General features: G+C 46.0%; 5 non-coding genes across 5 annotated transcripts; 2 read left to right on the forward strand and 3 right to left on the reverse strand.

Moving 5' to 3' along the window:
• Window positions 1-1,980: 1,980 nt before the first annotated feature.
• trnas-uga (transfer RNA serine (anticodon UGA)) lies at window positions 1,981-2,062 on the reverse strand. Its single transcript has one exon. It is a non-coding gene; the product is annotated as a tRNA-Ser (tRNA).
• A 1,947-nt stretch (window positions 2,063-4,009) lies between these two features.
• On the forward strand, window positions 4,010-4,083 carry trnat-agu (transfer RNA threonine (anticodon AGU)). The gene has a single exon. It is a non-coding gene; the product is annotated as a tRNA-Thr (tRNA).
• A 1,205-nt stretch (window positions 4,084-5,288) lies between these two features.
• trnaa-ugc (transfer RNA alanine (anticodon UGC)) lies at window positions 5,289-5,369 on the reverse strand. Its single transcript has one exon. It is a non-coding gene; the product is annotated as a tRNA-Ala (tRNA).
• A 1,110-nt stretch (window positions 5,370-6,479) lies between these two features.
• Window positions 6,480-6,553, forward strand: trnat-ggu (transfer RNA threonine (anticodon GGU)). The gene has a single exon. It is a non-coding gene; the product is annotated as a tRNA-Thr (tRNA).
• A 9,097-nt stretch (window positions 6,554-15,650) lies between these two features.
• Window positions 15,651-15,723, reverse strand: trnat-cgu (transfer RNA threonine (anticodon CGU)). Its single transcript has one exon. It is a non-coding gene; the product is annotated as a tRNA-Thr (tRNA).
• Between the last annotated feature and the right edge of the window lie 3,797 nt (window positions 15,724-19,520).

The raw sequence follows: 19,520 nt of genomic DNA on the forward strand, positions 1-19,520 counted from the left end.
TCCTATATTGCTCACATGCATCAATTTGTGAATCTGACATTAAATGGGTTGAAATACAGTGGGGGGATTTAAAGTAGATTCGGGGCCAATAGTTTCCAAGTTGATCTTTCCTGTGTCTCTCTTGCCTCTCTGCCCCCTTCCTCCCACAGGCTGCCGGTTTTTAAACCTTGTTTTAAATCTGCTGCTTGCTGGGCCAGTGCATTCCACAGTCTCACAGCCCTTTCTACAAATACCCTTTCAGTGTTTGACTTCTCTGTTTATTAGTTATGAATCACCTTGAGGTGCAATGGTGGCGTTTGTGACGTCAGATTAAAAGGCAGGCTGTTGGAAACACGTTGGAGTCACAGTTTCTTTTGCACAGAATTGAAACTGAAACTTTTGAGATGGAATATTGTATTTGCTGCATCACAGTAAACAATATCGTGTTATAACTGTTGGCTTATTTGTTCCCCAGTGTCAGAGGAAGAGTTGTCTGATCCCCCCATTTATTTCATATAAGACACAAACATAGGGTCATCATTCAGAATCACCTCACAGATTGACACTGAGATAAATTAAGCGGGAGATACAGAGAGCAATGGGACATATGGCGGAATGGACAAGAGAGCTGGAGAAATAAGAAACGGCCTGAGAGTCCAGAAGACAGTGACCGGAAGCTGATAGACATCAGTGAGTGGGGGCGAGAAATTGCGCCAGCATACGGTACCGTGGCTTAGCTGGTTAAAGCGTCTGCTCAGTAAACAGGAGATCCTGAGTTCGATTCCCAGCGGGGCCAATTTTTATAGAATCTCCAGGGGTGAGTTTCTTCTCGTGTGAAAAGGCTACAATTCTTTTAAATGTGACTGTGCCTGCACCAGTTCCCATTCTGGATGAAGGCTCCAGTGGCTGCGAGGCCTGCGTTGAATTTCACCGCTTCTGTATTTCTGGCGGTGCTGATTTTGGACTCTTCACCAAAAATCCATGTTTCCTAAGCAGTGCCATGCGATACTTTGCAGAGCTCCAGTTGTTGATGTGTGGTGCCGTGCTCGTATAGTGATTAATAATCTGCATTCTGGCCGCAGCAACTTCGGATCCAAACCGAAACATAACGCAGACTTTTCTTCCTTCCACAATCAATAGCTCTCCTTTACTTTCCCCCTTCAATTTCATTATAATTTTCCTGCGGTATTTCCTTAATCTAACATTCACTTTCAGCCACTTAAACTGCTAAGTGTGCTCTGCTACCACCACTCTTCCTGGGCCACATGTCCCATACGCCCCAATCTGAGTTGGTGCTTTGAAACCAGTCGATACATTTCGACCTGCGGGACCTCCCGACAGTCAAGCTCTGCGAAAGCAGAGCCGGCCTTCGGAACCAATGCAGCCCGATTCAGAAAATTCCTTGGGAAATGAAGCTTCAAACTTTTCAAACAAATCGTTTTATTGACATAATAACACAAGTTTTACAGAGAGAGACTTGTACAACCTCAGTGGTGCAACTCAGAACTCAGAATGTTCAATTCTTCTGCTTCGGGAGAGGGAGAGATGAATTATGAGTTGGTGTCCTCCTTGTTTTTTTTCTGGTCAGTGTTCCAGATCTCCACTCCGTTTGTCTGTCTCCTGGCCTGTCTCCTCGAATGTGTTCTGCTTTTCACTTTAGAATGGCTGCTCTTGTAACATTGCTGCTGACAGAAACATGCCTTCCAGTGACTTTCCATTCTCTCTCTCCCATGGTTACACAGGCTGATGCTACCGGACAGCAGCGAGTGTATGGGAAGGTACCTCAGAGACTGTCGAGGCCTCCTTATCTGGAGCTTCCAGACAATCTGCAGATAACTTTTGGAATTCGGTCAGCAAACCTTCTTGAAGTAAGTGATCCAGTTGTCTCGGCAATCCTTTGTTTCCTTAAAACTGGCATTGAAAATTCCAAAATCCTCCAAGAGGGAGCAGATTGAAGAAAATAAATTATTTGAAGTAGTTAATTATCATAATGAGAGAGCCCGCTGCGAGCAGAGCTCGAACTTGCGCTGGGAAACCCCATTGGATTTCAAGTCCAACGCCTTAACCACTCGGCCATCGCAGCCGCGAAAATGTCGGCTCCAAGATACTAAATTCTCAAATCGCTGACCCTGTTTATTGTTGGCGATGACGGTTTCGTGATATTTAATTTGCTGCAAATTCAGCAAGTCCAGAAGAATCGCAGCGATCATTACAATAAAAGAAAACTTCCGATATTTAACGGTATGTAAGATGTTGAGAACAGTATGGAAAATTCTGCAGGGTAATGAAAATAAACAGCAGAAACATTGTGTGCTGCTCCCACATGACACAGATCAGCCACAGCCTCTGCTCCCTGCCCGCCGGCTGCAGAAACCTTGTCTCCAGATTACAAACTGATTCTAGGTCGGAGATAAATATTCAGGGTAGACCCTAAACGCAGCGGGTGGGATCAAATAATAAAGCAGTTATTTTAGACCAGAGACAGCGATAAATGTCCTATATTGCTCACATGCATCAATTTGTGAATCTGACATTAAATGGGTTGAAATACAGTGGGGGGTTTAAAGTAGATTCGGGGTCAATAGTTTCCAAGTAGATCTTTCCTGTGTCTCTCTTGCGTCTCTGCCCCCTTCCTCCCACAGGCTGCCGGTTTTTAAACCTTGTTTTAAATCTGCTGCTTGCTGGGCCAGTGCATTCCACAGTCTCACAACCCTTTCTACAAATACCCTTTCAGTGCTTGACTTCTCTGCTTATTAGTTATGAATCACCTTGAGGTGCAATGGTGGCGATTGTGACGTCAGATTAAAAGGCAGGCTATTGGAAACACGTTGGAGTCACAGTTTCTTTTGCACAGAATTGAAACTGAAACTCTTAAGCTGGAATATTGTATTTGCTGCATCACAGTAAACAATATCGTGGTGTAACTGTTGGCTTATTTGTTCCCTAGTGTCAGAGGAAGAGTTGTCTGATCCCCCCATTTATTTCATACTAGCTGGGGAGCCCGGCGTTGCCGGGGCTGTTTTGGGGCAGACGGTTTAAATCGAGTGCCAGGCTTTGGGGCCCTGTCTGTGTCCCTTTGTGAATCTGGTGCTGGGCAACATTTTAAATCGAGTGGCAGGCTTTAGGGCCCTGTGTTTGTCCCTGTCTGTCTACCTTTTAAAAGCTTGCAAAATGAAAGTGAAACTACTTATGGCTTTGGGGCCCTGTCTGTGTCCCTTTGTGAATCTGGTGCTGGGCAACATTTTAAATCGAGTGGCAGGCTTAGGGCCCTGTCTGTGTCCCTGTATGTCTAGCTTTTAAAAGGTTGAAAAATGAAAGTGAAAGTACTTATAAAACGTTTTTGGTAAATCTTATGTTATTTTTAAAAGAGATACTAAGTTTGAAAGTCGTTATAGCTGGAAGCTGAAGTCATTTGAGCTGGAAGCTTAGTGAAAGAATGGTTGCCACATCCCCGAGATGAAAACGAATAGTCCCGCACACACACACACCGATTGGCCAACCATCAGGGGACCGTACTGTAGGATTGGTCAATCGTGACGGAAAAGGATTGGTGGAACCTTGATGTCAGTCAATCAATGCTAGCAGATAATGAGTTTAATTTTGAAGGTTTTTTGCTGAAGGTTTTTTGCATAAGGCGCGAACACTTTTCGTCCGACTGAAAAGTAAATACGCTTAAAACCATCTCTGAAGCGTAAACTTTCTTTGGAGGTAACGCGTGCGTAGGTACGCCCTGTAACTTTCGTGCGCATAGCCTGACAGACGCACAGGCGATGACAGAATGACAGACAGAATGACAGACAGAAGCACCGATTTATATATATAGATAAGACACAAACATAGGGTAATCATTCAGAATCACCTCACAGATTGACACTGCGATAAATTAAGAGGGAGATACAGAGAGCAATGGGACATATGGCGGAATGGACAAGAGTGCTGGAGAAATAAGAAACGGCCTGAGAGTCCAGAAGACAGTGACCGCAAGCTGATAGACATCAGTGAGTGCGGGCGAGAAATTGCGCCAGCATTCGGTCCCGTGGCTTAGCTGGTCAAAGCGTCTGTCTAGTAAACAGGAGATTCTGGGTTCGATTCCCAGCGGGGCCTATTTTTGTAGAATCTCCAGGGGTGAGTTTCTTCTCGTGTGAAAAGGCTACAATTCTTTTAAATGTAACTGTGCCTGCACCAGTTCCCATTCTGGATGAAGGCTCCAGTGGCTGCGAGGCCTGCGTTGAATTTCACCGCTTCTGTATTTCTGGCGGTGCTGATTTTGGAATCTTCACCAAAAATCCATGTTTCCTAAGGAGAGCCATGCGATACTTTGCAGAGCTCCAGTTGTTGATGTGTGGTGCCGTGCTCGTATAGTGATTAATAATCTGCATACTGGCCGCAGCAACTTCGACTCCAAACCGAACCATAACGCAGAGTTTTCTTCCTTCCACAATCAATAGCTCTCCTTTACTTTCCCCCTTCAATTTCATTATAATTTTCCTGCGGTATTTCCTTAATCTAACATTCACTTTCAGCCACTTAAACTGCTAAGTGTGCTCTGCTACCACCACTCTTCCTGGGCCACATGTCCCATACGCCCCAATCTGAGTTGGTGCTTTGAAACCAGTCGATACATTTCGACCTGCGGGACCTCCCGACAGTCAAGCTCTGCGAAAGCAGAGCCGGCCTTCGGAACCAATGCAGCCCGATTCAGAAAATTCCTTGGGAAATGAAGCTTCAAACTTTTCAAACAAATCGTTTTTTGACATAATAATACAAGTTTTACAGAGAGAGACTTGTACAACCTCAGTGGTGCAACACAAAACTCAGAATGTTCAATTCTTCTGCTTCGGGAGAGGGAGAGATGAATTTTGATTTGGTGTCTTCCTTGTTTTTATTCTGGTCAGTCTTCCAGATCTCCACTCCGTTTGTCTGTCTCCTGGACTGTCTCCTGGAATGTGTTCTGCTTTTCACTTTAGAATGGCTGCTCTTGTAACATTGCTGCTGACAGAAACAAGCCTTCCAGTGACTTTCGGTTCTCTCTCTCCCACGGTTACACAGACTGATGCTACCGGACAGCACCGAGTGTATGTGAAGGTACCTCAGAGACTGTCGAGGCCTCCTTATCTGGAGCTTCCAGACAATCTGCAGAAAACTTTTGGAATTCGGTCAGCAAACCTTCTTGAAGTAAGTGATCCAGTTGTCTCGGCAATCCTTTAGTTTCCTTAAAACCGGCATTGAAAAATCCAAAATCCTCCCAGAGGGAGCAGATTGAAGAAAATAATTTATTTGAAGTAGTTAATTGTCATAATGAGAAAACCCGCTGCGAGCAAGGCTCGAATTGCGCGGGAAAACCTCATTGGATTGCAAGTCCAACGCCTTAACCACTCGGCCATCGCAGCCGCGAAAATATTGGCTCCAAGATACTAAATTCTCAAATCGCTGACCCTGTTTATTGTTGGCGATGATGGTTTCGTGATATTTAATTTGCTGCAAATTCAGCAAGTCCAGAAGAATCGCAGCGATCATTACAATAAAAGAAATCTTCCGATATTTAACGGTATGTAAGATGTTGAGAACAGTATGGAATATTCTGCAGGGTAATGAAAATAAACAGCAGAAACATTGTGTTCTGCTCCCACATGACTCAGATCAGTCACAGCCTCTGCTCCCTGCCCGCCGCCTGCAGAAACCTTGTCTCCAGATTACAAACTGATTCTAGGTCGGAGATAAATATTCAGGGTAGAGCCTAAACACAGCGAGTGGGAGCAAATAATAAAGCAGTTATTTTAGACCAGAGACAGCGATAAATGTCCTATATTGCTCACATGCATCAATTTGTGAATCTGACATTAAATGGGTTGAAATGCAGTGGGGGGATTTAAAGTAGATTCGGGGTCAATAGTTTCCAAGTTGATCTTTCCTGTGTCTCTCTTGCCTCTCTGCCCCCTTCCTCCCACAGGCTGCCGGTTTATAAACCTTGTTTTAAATCTGCTGCTTGCTGGGCCAGTGCATTCCACAGACTCACAACCCTTTCTTCAAATACCCTTTCAGTGCTTGACTTCTCTGTTTATTAGTTATGAATCACCTTGAGGTGCAATGGTGGCGTTTGTGACGTCAGATTAAAAGGCAGGCTATTGGAAACACGTTGGAGTCAGTTTCTTTTGCCCAGAATTGAAACTGAAACTTTTAAGATGGAATATTGTATTTGCTGCATCACAGTAAACAATATCGTGTTATAACTGTTGGCTTATTTGTTCCCCAGTGTCAGAGGAAGAGTTGTCTGATCCCCCCATTTATTTCATATAAGACACAAACATAAGGTAATCATTCAGAATCACCTCACAGATTGACACTGAGATAAATTAAGCGGGAGTTACAGAGAGCAATGGGACATATGGCGGAATAGACACGAGAGCTGGAGAAATAAGAAACGGCCTGAGAGTCCAGAAGACTGCGACCGGAAGCTGATAGACATCAGTGAGTGGGGGCGAGCAATTGCGCCAGCATTGGGTCCCGTGGCTTAGCTGGTCAAAGCGTCTGTTTGGTAAACAGGAGATTCTGGGTTCGATTCCCAGCGCGGCCTATTTTTATAGAATCTCCAGGGGTGAGTTTCTTCTCGTGTGAAAAGGCTCCAATTCTTTTAAAAGTAACTGTGCCTGCACCAGTTCCCATTCTGGATGAAGGCTCCAGTGGCTGCGAGGCCTGCGTTGAATTTCACCACCACCTTCTCAAGGCCAATGAGGGATGGGCAATAATTGCTTGCCTTGTCAGCGATGCTCACATTCCAGGAGGGAATAAAAAGAATAGCATTGCCACGCACGATACCGCTTAATAAAGGGATTGTTGATGAAGAGTATGACTCACTAGATGCTGCTTGACCCAATCAATGCTTCCTATATCATATATTTTTATTTTGAACTTTGCAGCGAGCATTTCTTTGGTAAAACCCGAAAATAAATAAAATTGTGGCAGCGGTGGGATTTGAATCCACTCCCCTGAAAAGACTGAAAATTAAATCCAGCGCTTCTGAACGCTCAGCCAGGCTTGCACGTCATTGCTATCTCACTTCTGATGCTGGGAACTGGCAACTGAAAGCTGACTTTCCTGTTGCTTTTGCTTTGGGTCCAGGGATTTGCATTCAGAAAGAAGGAAAGAAAAGATCTCTCTGTGCTGTGTTTACGGGGCGCGGTGGTTGAGAGGTTAAGGAGGTGGACCGTTAATCGACTCCGCTCTACACGCAGGGTTTCGAATTCTAGCGTTGTTGCATTTCAGACTAGATTTTTTTTCATTACTTCAACACATCCAAGGCATCTGAGTGCCGTCTTTGCCCAATCCGCAGTGGGGAGTTTTGTTTTGCTGCCTCGCTCTATTTTCTCAAATCAGCAAGGACCTCATTTCGGCCCAAACTGTTCCTTGCACGGAGGTGTTGAAATTGTAAGTTATGACCCACGTGAAGTATCAGTCACAGTGGGCAGTGATGCCCTGGTAAAATGAATATTTCTTCACAGATGCTGCCTGAGCTGCTGAATATTTCCAGCTTTTTCTGTTTTTAATTTTGTGCTTTCACTGTAGCAGTTTACCTGACAACACAAAACTTGCCTCAAGGGCGGAGCTCCAAGCAAAACGTTTCGGTGGTCTTCTCACACACAAAGTCCACTTAACCTTCCTACACACACTGTGAAGTCAGCCGGTTCCGCCCATATTGGCCTGAGCCACGGCATTCAAAACACTCTTTGCACCTGGTATCAGGGAGTCTAAAAGTTTCTCAGAGGGGATTGCGAGAGCAAAGGTCAGCTCAGAGGATGTGAGGGAATTGAAGAGTTCCTGAGATAGTATCAAGGGGGTATGAGGGCTTTGAGTGGATACCAGAGAGAGTAGTGGACTCTGTGGCGGTATCAGGGAGGTTAGAGACTCTCAGGATGTATCAGAGCGCGTAAGGGACGCTTCGGATGTTTCAAAGAGTGTAAGAGACACTGAGGATCTATCAGCGAGGGTGAGCAATGCTATGGAGATATCAGAGTGGGTAATGAACACTCAGGTTGTATCAGAAAGATTGAGGGACACTTGGGAGGTAGCAGAGAGATTATGTGACGCGGAAGTGGTGTCAGAGAGGCTGGTGGAACAAGAGTTGTTTTTTTTATAATTATCACATTTCTAAATGTCAACATAGTTACTAAAAACAAATGTTGAATCCGAATGGAACAGATAGTCTACCGTACGCCACGTGGGGCAATGAGAAGGTAGAATCGCGCCGGACTGGACATTTTCAGACCTCAGAAATACATTTATAACTGACACAGATCACCCACCAATACATTAATAACTAGCTGAAGTGCCCGGCGGTGCCGAGGCGTTTTCGAGGGAATGTTGTTGTTGGAAGAGAGAGAGAGAGCGACTGGGGGGAAGAGAGAGAGTGACTGGGGGGAAGAGAGAGAGCGACTGCGGGAAGAGAGAGAGCGACTGGGGGGAAGAGGGAGAGCGACTGGGGGGAAGAGAGAGCGACTGGGGGGAAAAGGGGGGAAAAGAGAGGGGGGAAGGGGAGGGGGAAAGGGGAGGGGGGAAGGGGAAGGGGGAAGGGGAGGGGGAAGGGGAGGGGGGAAGGGGAGGGGGGAAGGGGAGGGGAAGGGGGGAGGGGGGAAGGTGGGGAAGTGGAGGGGGGGAAGGGGAGGGGGAAGGGGGGGAGGGGGGAAGGGGAGGGGGGAAGGGAAGGGGGAAGGGGAAGGACGGGAAGGGGAAGGGGGAAGGGGAGGGGGAAGGGGAGGGGGAAGGGGGAAGGGGAGGTGGAAGGGGAGGGGGGGAAGGGGAAGGGGAGGGGGGAGGGGGAAGGGGGAGGGAGGGAGGGGAGGGAGGGAGAGGGAGGGGAGAGGGAGGGGGGAGAGGGAGGGGAAGGGGAGGATAAGGGGGAGAATCCCCGTGTCCCCTGATCCCCGAGGCTCGCCCCCCGCGAACTCCCGAGCCCCCTGATCCCCGAGGCTCGCCCCCCCCCGAACTCCCGAGCCCCCTGATCCCTGCCCCCCCGAGGCTCACCCTGGCACCCCCCACCAACCCCACCACCGATCTCCGGATACCCGATCTTCCGAACACCGGTCCCCCGCCCTCCGGAGCCCCGCCCTCCCGAGCTGGCTTCAAGACCGCCGATTGCGGCTGTGAGAGACTGCCGGCGGACCCGGTTGCCGGGGTAACCGTTCCCGCTCACCAAGCCCCGGCCGAGATCCGCACTCCCGTGAGCCCCGCCGACCCCCCCGCCCGAGCCGAGCGGGGAACAGAGAGACGCCATGTCTCAGCTGCTCCTGCTGTGCGCGCACCCTGACCCTCGTGGCTGACGCCGTTGCCCCGGGTAACGTGACACCGGGGGGGGGGGGGCGCGGGGCGGGGGTGGCTGGTGAGGAGCTTTGCAGAAACCGTGGGACAATTACCTAGCTCGGGCCTGGCTGGGCAAGAAAGGCCCAGGCTTTCAGGCCTAACAAAAACGGGGAAAGGTAGGAAAAAGAATCTTCAGGTTAGAGAAAATACTTACAAATGAGTCTAGTTTTTTTAAATCAATTTAATAAAAACAGTTTTATTTTGCTGGAAATGTATATTTGAAAAGAAAGAAGCAGAAAGCAGGAAAAAGAATGGAAGCAAGATGGCGGCTACTCACCTCAGTTCAGAACGATAAGGCCCGCCCACACACGCACTGATTGGTCGACCGTCAGGTCACCAAACCTCGAGGTCACTCTGTCGCTAATGAGCGGATAATGAGATGCTAATGAGCGGAATGTTGAAGGTTTTTCGGATACCGCGGGCGCGATTTTTGCCCTGCTGAAACATAAATACGCTTAAGACCGTTTTGGAAGAGGTAAGCTTTCTTTTGACGTAACGCACGCGTAGGTACGCTCTATAACTTTCGAGCGCATACCAGGCAGACGCACACGTGAGGACAGACAGAAGGACAGACAGACAGAATGACAGACAGACAGAAGGACAGACAGATCGACCGCTTTATATATATATAGATAATACAGACACATCTAAGTATATCAGCAAACTACAGAGACGCAAAATGACTTACATTCAGCACAACAGCAACTCACAAATACATCTTTATCTAACATGGACACATCCGATTATATTTACAAGGACCACAGGTAATTGATTGCTAAGAAAGACATTAATTGATGTCTTTAAAGGCTTGATATCAATATCGTGGTTTGCAGTGACCTTCTTCCAGAACCGCTGGAGATTGTTGTGGACTGATTTCGGTCCTGTCCGATAACTTCTTGCGTGGATTACTGCAAATTTGAGCATAATGGATTGATTCCACGGGCCCTGTTCTGTTTACTCCCAACACAATACACACTTACAACCAATAAAACAAATCTGCCGTGGATGGAAGTCGGCTTCGTTTTCTGGAAGCAATAATCAAAAGGGCCGAAAAATGACCTCTTGCAAAATCGTACTATATAAACAAAGGATTAAACGTCAGAAGTGGGATGCGAGCCCACACCTCCAGGAGCAACCCCGACCTAAACACCTGAGACCGACTGGTCATCCTGACTTACTGTTCCAATCCTACTCACGTCCCCTCCCTCACCTCTTTTTCTGGAACATTGATGACTGTATCGGTGCTGTTTCCTGCTCTCGCCCTGAACGAGAAAATTTCCTTCACTTTGTTTCCAATTTCCACCCGTCCATCACCTTCACATGATCCATCTCTGACTCTTCCCTTCCCTTCCTCGACTTCTAAGTCAACATCTCTGTGGATAGGTTATTGACAAACATTCACTATAAGCCCACTTCCTCCCACAGCTACCTGGACTACACTCCCTCACACCCTGCTTCCTGTAAGGACTCTCTTCCATTCTCCCAGTTTCTCCATCTGCGCCACATCTACTCTGACGATTCCCCCTTCCACACTAGTTCCTCTGACATGTCTTCATTTTTCCTCAACTGAGGATTCCCCTCTACTGTGGTTGACATGGCCCTTAGCCATGCCCGTTCTATCTCCCGAACTTCTGCCCTCACCTCTGCCCCTCCCTCCTGCAACCACCATAGGGTTCCCCTACGCTTTCACCCCAACAGCCTCCACATTCAACGGATCATCCTCCACCATTTCTGCCACCTCCAGCGTGATCTCACCACCAAACAAATCTTCCCCTCACCTCCCCTTTCACCATTCTGAAGGGACCGCTCCCTCCGCGATAACCTGGTCCACTCCCCTATCACCCCAATCACCTCTTCCCCTTCACCCGTCACCTTCCCGTGCAAGCGCAGGAGATGCAATGCATGCCCTTATACCACCTGCTTCCCACTGTCAGGGGCCCCAAACATCACTTCCAGGTGAAACAGCGATTTACTTGTACTTCTTGCAATTTACTATAGTGTACTCGGTGCTCACGATGGGGTCTTCTGTACACTGGGGAGACCAAACGCAGATTGGGTGGCCTTTTGCAGAACACCTCCATTCAGTCCGTAAGGGTGACCCGGAGCTTCGGTCGCCTGTCACTGTCATTCTCCGCTGCACTCCCGCTCAGACCTCACCGTCCTAGGCCTCTTACATTGTTCCACTGAAATTCAAAGTAAGCTCGAAGAACAGCACTTCGTCTTTTGATTAGGCACTTTAGAGACTTCTGGACTCAACATAGAGTTCAACAATTTCACACCAAAACATCGGCACCTAGCATGTATATTTTTTTCCACACTTCTTTTTTGTTTATTTGTGTTTTATTTTCTTCGCTCCCACATGGCAGCTGCCTTTCCTTCTGTCAGGGCAATTTACACTTCATCTAGAGCCATCTTTTGTTTCTTAAGCTGCCCCATTACCAGCTCCTTTTGCCTTGAATATCGGTTAATGTCTCTTACCCTCTACTGCCTCCTATCCTATCACAGACCATCCTTGTTGTTCTTTCATTCCCTCCCCCTTTCCCAGCACCTACACTTGCTTTAAAATCTGTTCTTTCTCCTGCTTTTTTCCAGTTCTGACGAAACGTTAACTCTGATTCTCTCTTCACAGATGCTGGCTGACCTGCTGAGTATTTCCAGCATTTTCTGTTTTTTTCCTGTAACATTATCCAGTGATTTCCTCACTGAGGCAAGTAAAACGTTTCATTTCATTTGGTCCTCGCCAACTGTTGCTGGAAGGCCGATTGACCTGGATTCAATCTCCACGGATTTTATGTCGCTGTGCTCGGTGTATGAGGAGGCTTCGCCAGGCCATATTGTATCTTGCTTCCCAAGGATGGACAGCAATGCGCTGCCTTCGCTGCAGTAGGGTCCCCCAGGGGTGGGTATTAGCACCATCACTTTTCCTGTTATATATAAATGACCTGGACTTGGGTATCGGGAGCAAATTTCAAAGTTTGCTGATGGGTTGGCAACATTTTAAATATTCAGCAGGACAGCATTCGGCATTCGGGATCCTTGATATTATAAGCAGGGAAATAGAGAACAAAAGCAAGGAATCTATGCTCAAACTTCATAAAACATCATTTAGGCATAAGGTTGAGTAGTGTGGCAAATTCTGGGCACCACAGTGAGGAAGGATGTAAAGGCCTCAGAGAGTCTGCAGTAGAGATTTACTAGAATGGCACAAGGGATGAAAGACTTCTGTTATGTTTAGAGATGAGGAAACATTAATACGCAGCGATATTTAAGATCTGTAATGCACTGCCTGAAAGGGTAGTGGAAGCAGATTCAATCGTAACTTTGAAAATGTAATATGATAACTACTTGAAAAAAAATACTGGGCTATGGTGAAATTGCAGGGGAGTGGGATTAATTGTTTCGCTCTTTCAAAGAGCCGGCACAGGCACGATGGGCCGAATGCCCACTTCTGTGCTGTAATATTCTACCATTCTATAATATCGACCTCCACAACGTCACCTATAGGCGAGAGATGCAAAGTTGTGCACAACTCTGCTTCAGTGGTATCGTGTTCACCAGAGATGGGCTGTAATGCGCTGACTGAGGCCACATTCGCGGCTTCTTGCCAGCAGCGGGTGATTGAAGAGAGCTGCTTTTCGCGGCCTCACTCATTCGGGGTTCTGGAAAACGGCAACAAAACGATGGATTTGATGGCATGTCTGAAATGCAGCTTCGGACAGTTGTTATTAACCGAGGCAGCCCTGCAGGATCTTATAATGATCTCTCAAATATCAACTGAAACCAGTCAGGATGTAAGTATCATTTTGCTTTTCCAAAATAAACGGTGTGACTTTCATTGTGGAAACCTGGATAGAGTCTGGTCTGGCTCACTGCGGAAATATGCATGTCACAGCTAACCAGCTCTCCTGCAACCAGTACAGCCTCCCATTGGCCTTTCGGAGACTTGTCTGCTAAGATGAAATCTGATTTCCGTGAAGCCAATCTCAGGCTTTTATATATTTTTGATGTGCCTGCTTCCGATCGCAGGGTTAATGGTGGGAATGTCAGCTCTGCCCAGCTGGCAATGTTTGTAGCACATTTCCTTTCAGTCAAAACACACGTTGAAATCTGAAACTGTGAGCCAATAATGTAAAGATTACCCGATCGTTCGTAGAACCATTAATTTTTGAGCTCACGGCCGACCGTGTTAACTGATTGTCCCACAGAGGCAAAACCCTTTCCATATTGAAACAATGATTCACCGAGCTACAGCATCAGGTTACAGCAACCAATAAGGATCGAACATATATTACGAATTACGTTCGGTCTGCTGCAGATAAGCGGAGCATTGGGGACTGTATTTTGTACATTCCGAATACCAACGCCCTTTCACGCCAGCCCAAAGTTCGATTCCCATTCTGAGCCCTCTTTCACAGTTCGATGACTTCCATCGTATGTCCAAGTTTGCTGACGGCACCAGGTTAGGCAGCACAGTAAGTAGTGTAGATGGAAGCAGAAATTTGCAAGGGAACATTTATACTTTAAGTGAATGGGCAAAACTGTGGCTGACTGGGTTCAATGTGGGGAACTGTGAGATCATCCACTTTCGAAATAAGAAAGGTGGATTAGAGTAATTTCAGAATGGCAAATAGTTAGGAACTGTGGAGGAGCAGAGAGATTTAATAGTTCACGTAGAGTAATTACTTCAAACTACCGGACACGTACAAAAAAATGCTAGGTTCATGGAATATTAGCCTTAATCTCAAGATGGCGGGAATACAAAGGGGCGGAGGTGCTGCTGGAGGACTACAGGAAAGACAGGGAAATGGTGCAGGGGGAGGAGTAGCCTTAGTGATTCAGGATGAAATCAATTCAATGTTAAGGAGGATATAACGAGAGGTAAACAGACAGTGGAGAATTTATGGATAGAATTAAGAAATAGGAAAGATTTAAGACTGAGCGATTAAGACAGTGGGATTTGTGTATAGGCTCCCTGGTCGCTGGTCTGAAGTGCTAGATTGTATAAATGCAGCAATTAGACAAGCGCGTCATAAAGGCAGTGTTGTATTAATGGGGGATATTAACTTTCACAGAGATTGGGGTAAGCAGACTAGCACTTATCAGAAAGGTTTTTTAAGTGTGTCCGGGATAGTTTTCTACAACGATATGTCCTAGAACCAAGAAGGGGGCATGCCATATTAGATTTAGTAATGAGTAACAAGCCAGATTTATTCATCAGATTTAGCGTACGTGAAACTGTATTTAATAGTGATCATAACATGTTCGAGTTCACCGCAATGTTTGAGAGGGAGAAATGCAAAGCAGCTACAAAGATTCTACGTTTTGGCAAGGCCGTCTTCAACAAGACAGAGCCTGTCCACAATAAACTGGGCAAATCTGTTCACAAGTAAAACGACAGAAGTGGGAGGTGTTCTGAAATAATTTAAGATGAAATTGAATCAGTTTAAACATCTGAGGGGCAAGAACTTTACTGGCCAAAAAATAGGCATGGGCGGCTAGAGGTAAGAGACCGCATTAAAATAAAAGGAGAAGCAAACACAAATGCAAAACATTGCAGCGATCCTGGTGAATGGGAAAGTTACAAAGAACAGCAAAGGGTCACAAAGCAGATAGTAAGAGCTACAAAGGGGGAGTATGAAGAGAAAGAGACTGGTGAAATGGGCAGACACATGGCAGATAAAGTTAACGTAGAGAAGTGCAAAGTGATATATTTTGGTCGGAAGAATGAGGAGAGGCAATGTCAACTAAATGGTAGAACTTTAATGGGGCCGATTATTTCGTTTAATCGGCCCCCTCTGCAGACTACTGGCCCCGAAACCACTCAGAATGCTCTCCCCTGCAATTAATTAACCAGCTCTAAATGGTACAATTTGAAAGAGGGTGCACGAACTGGAACACATGGGGTGTGCGCACACAAATCATTGAAGGTGGCAGGATAAGTTGAGAAAGCTGTGTAAACGGATTTGAGATCCTGTCTTTTATTAATAGCTGAATAGAGTATAAAAGCAAGGAAATTATGCTTAACATTTATAAAGCACTGGTGAGGCCTCACCTGGAGTATTGCGTTCAATTCTGGGCACCACACTTTACGAAAGAAGGCAAGGCCTTGGAGGGAGTGCAGAATCGATTTATTGGAATGGTACCAGGGATGCGGGACCTCATTTATGCAAAGAGACTGGAGAAGCAGGGATTTTTCTCTTTAGAGCAAAGAATGTCAAGAGGAGAGTTGAAAGAAATGTTCAAAGTTATGAATGTATTTGATAGAGATAAAAAGGAGAAACATTAAAAATGTCAAATTAAATGCGATAAATGTCCCGAGGCGTAGATGGGGGTCGAACCCATAGCTCTTCGGTTTACGAGACCGACGCCTTACCACTTGGCCACTACGCCGTATGTCAGAGTTTAACTTGAGCTTCATTAGTACCGAACCCCGAATCATTTCAATGAGGTTGAAACAGAACAGGCACTTGTGCACAGAAATAAACTGAGATAGTGGAGCAGGCAAATAACAGCCTCATTTACATGAATCCTTTAATAAAACCTTTCAGATAATTAGAGAATCATACATCACAGAAGGAGGCCATTTGCCCCGTCGTGCTCTTGAAAGAGCAATCCAATTATTCCCAGCTCTTTCCCCATACCCCTGCAAAATTTTCCAATTCAAGTATTTATCCAATTCCCTTTTGAAAGTTACTATTGAATCTGCTTCCAGCACCATTTCAGGCAGAGCATTATAGATTATAATAACTCGCAATGTAAAAAAATGTTTCCTCATCTGCCCTCTGGTGCTCTTTCCAATTACATTCAGTTTGAGTCCTCTGTTGTCCTTTGGGTGTTGCCAGGACTGGAGAATGTTGGCGTTGAGGAAAGATTGGACAGACTGGAGTTGTTTTCTTTGGAACAGGGGAGGCGGAGGGGAGACTTAATTGAGGTGTATAAAATTATGAGGGGCCGAGCTAGAGTGGATAGGAAGCACCTATTTCAGTTAGCAGAGGTCAATAACAAGGAGCCATAGATTTAAAGTAATTGGTAGAATGATTAGAGGGGTGTTCAGGAGAACTTTTATCACCCAAAGGGTGGTGGAGGTCTGGAACGCACTACCTGAAATGGTGGTAGAGGCAGAAACCCTCATCATATTTGAAAAGTACTTGGATATGCACTTGATGTGCCGTAAACTGCAAGGCTACGGACCAATAGCTGGAAAGTGGGATTAGGCTGGATAGGTCTTTCGTCCAGAGCCGACGGCCCTCCTTCTGTGCCGCAAATTTCTAGGGTTCTATGATTCTAACAGGTAGTGAGTTCTCCTAGGTGTCCTGGGCATATCTGTGTCCGAGAGCCAACATCACCAGTGGGATCTTGCTGTGTAGAAATTGGCACCCGTGTTTTCATACATTACAAGCAGTGACCACGCTTCAAAAAGTACTTCATTTTCTGTAAAGCAATTTTTTTTTAAAACATTCGCCATTCATGCGATGTGGGGGTCGCTGGCATTACTAGCATTTATTGACCATCCCCAATTGCCCTTGAGAAGGTGGTGATGAGTGCCTTTTTGAACCACTGCAGTCCGTGAGGTGAAGATACCCAGAGTGCTGTTAGGGAAGGAGTTCCCGGATTTTGACCCAGCGACAATGAAGGAACGACAATATATTTCCAAGTCAGGATGGTGCATGCCTTGGAGGGGAACTTGCAGGTGTTGGTGTTCCCATGCACTAACTGCTCTTGTCCTTCTAGGAGGTACAGGCATCGGTTTTGGGAGGTGCTGTGGAAGAAGCTTTGGCACTTGTGTAGCGCGATTGTTACTTTCTACGTATCAACTCAAGCCTGAATGTTGTCCAGTTCTTGCTGCATGCAGGCCAGAATTGCTTCATTATCTGATGGGATGAGAATGGAACTGAACACTGTGCAATCATCGCTGAACATCCCCACTTCTGACCTTATGATAGAGGGAAGGTCTTTGATGAAGCAGGTGAAGATTAACTCCTGCAGTGATGTCCCGGTGCTGATATGATTGGCCTCCAACAACCACAAGCATCTTCCTTTATGTTAGGCATGTGTCCAGCAGAGGAGTTTCCCCCTACCCCACGTCCCCCGAAAGATTCCATTGACTTCAATTTTACTCGGGCTCCTTGATGCAACATTCGGCCTAATGCTATTTTGATGCCAAGAGCAATCACTCTCACCTCGCCTTTGGCCATGTTAGGATCAAGGGTGTAATGAGGTCTGGATCCTAGTGGTCCTGTCGGGACTCAGACTGAGCATTCGTGAGCAATCCGGACGTCCCATGGTCGTGAAAGCTGCTATAGGAGAGCGAGTTTTCTTTTTCACTATTTAAAAACTACTAACAATTGCGTGATGTTTATTTGTAGTAACAGATGGTCATCGGGCTGAAACCTTAACTCCAACTTCCTCTCCCCACAGACCCTGCCAGGTTGTCCCAGCAAGGCCCATTCATAAATGTTGGTATTAAATAAATTGTTCCTTCTATCGTCATTAATGACTTAGAAAACACAATATAGAGCCATATATCCAAGTTTGCCGATGATACAAAGGTTGGTGCTACGGTAAGTCGTGTAGCCAGCAGCATATAATTACAAAGATATATTGATAGCTTAAGTGAATGGGCGAAACCGTGCCTGATGGATTTCAATGCAGGTAATTATGTCGTCATTCATTTTAGACCAAAAATGTAGATCGGAGTATTGATTACATGGTGCACAGATCGGAACAGTGCAGTTCCGAAGTTATTTCGGGTTCATGCACACAGACCACTAAAAGGTAGCAGTAAGGTACAGAAATAATCAAGAAATCGCACAGCATATAAGGCTTTATAACGAGAGGCTAGAATATAAAGGAGAGGAAGTTATTCTACAGCTAACAGACACCTGGTTCTATGTACAGTTCTGGGCACCGGCCGTTAGAAAGTATAGATTGACAATGGAGGGGTTGCAGTGCACATTCACCAAAACGTTACCAGCGCTCCAAGGGTTAAAATATGAGGAGAGATTACATAAACTGGGCTTCTACTTCCTGCAATTTAGAAGGTTGTAGCATTTGATTGAGGTTTTTAAGATTTTGAAACGAATTGATAAGGTAGATAGAGAGAAATCATGTTTAGCCGTTGGTGGCGGAGTCTAGGACAAGGGGACATAATTGTAAAATCAGAGGCTGGCCATTCGGGGAAGAAGTTAGGAAGCATTTCTGCACGTGAATGTTGGCAGCAGTGTGGAACTCTCTCCCACAAAATAGCAGTATATGCCAGCTCAACTAATAATGTTAACCTGAGATCGGTACGTCTTTGCTAGACATGCGTTGAAATGATGTGTTGCCAAAGCAGATGGATGGAGTTAAGACACAGCTCAGACAGGAATTCAGTGAATGGCGAAAAGGCTCAAGGGGCTGAATGGCCTCCTCCTGTTCCTATGTTCAGAACACCAATTGTAAATGAAGAAACGCTGTCTTGAAGGGTGAATTATAAATATGGCACCATCCCTTGCAGAGATCAAATGACTTTTAATCCATTTCATACCAAAATTGGCTGGATGTTTTATTTTCAACCCCCGTTGCCTGAGCATCTACCAGAAGTGGGGTTCGAGCACACGCAAACATACTTCTATTAGAATTTAATCTAACGCCTTAAAAACTCGGCCATCCTGGTGATAGAGACCGTGCCGCGCAGTGCTTGAAAATTCGACAAATCCCTTGCAGACTCTAAATTTAGTTTTCAGCGCCGAGCAAACTACACGTCAGCATAATCTAAAAATGTGAGAGGATAAAGACATTTTCTAAAGCTACGGACGGTGAAAAGCTGAACTGCAAAAGCACAGCAGCTGGGCAAGTGATGCATTGAACTGATCGTGCGTAACTAAACAAGAACTCCCTCGGCTTTTAGCCCATAGACCATGTAACCCTCCCGTTCAACACCGAACACCTATGAAGGAATAATGTTAAAATGCACGTGAAACACTCAGGATCAGCAAGCTGTAAACTGAACCAGCGCTTAAAGGGTTAACACGTGAGGTGCAGAGTAAAATGATGTGGGGGGGGCGATGGAGAGAGTGACGGAGAGAAGGTAATAGTTGGACGGATAAACAGTGACCCAATTAGAAAAGCTTACAGAAAGTGACTGAGGCTGAGTGAGGCATACAGAGAGACTGACACCAGGAAATAAATACAGCAACAGAGAGAAA

Source organism: Somniosus microcephalus, unplaced genomic scaffold (assembly GCF_052327205.1).
Source record: "Somniosus microcephalus isolate GS21.2 unplaced genomic scaffold, FLI_Smic_1.0 unresolved_chr1, whole genome shotgun sequence".
Taxonomy (NCBI): domain Eukaryota; kingdom Metazoa; phylum Chordata; class Chondrichthyes; order Squaliformes; family Somniosidae; genus Somniosus; species Somniosus microcephalus.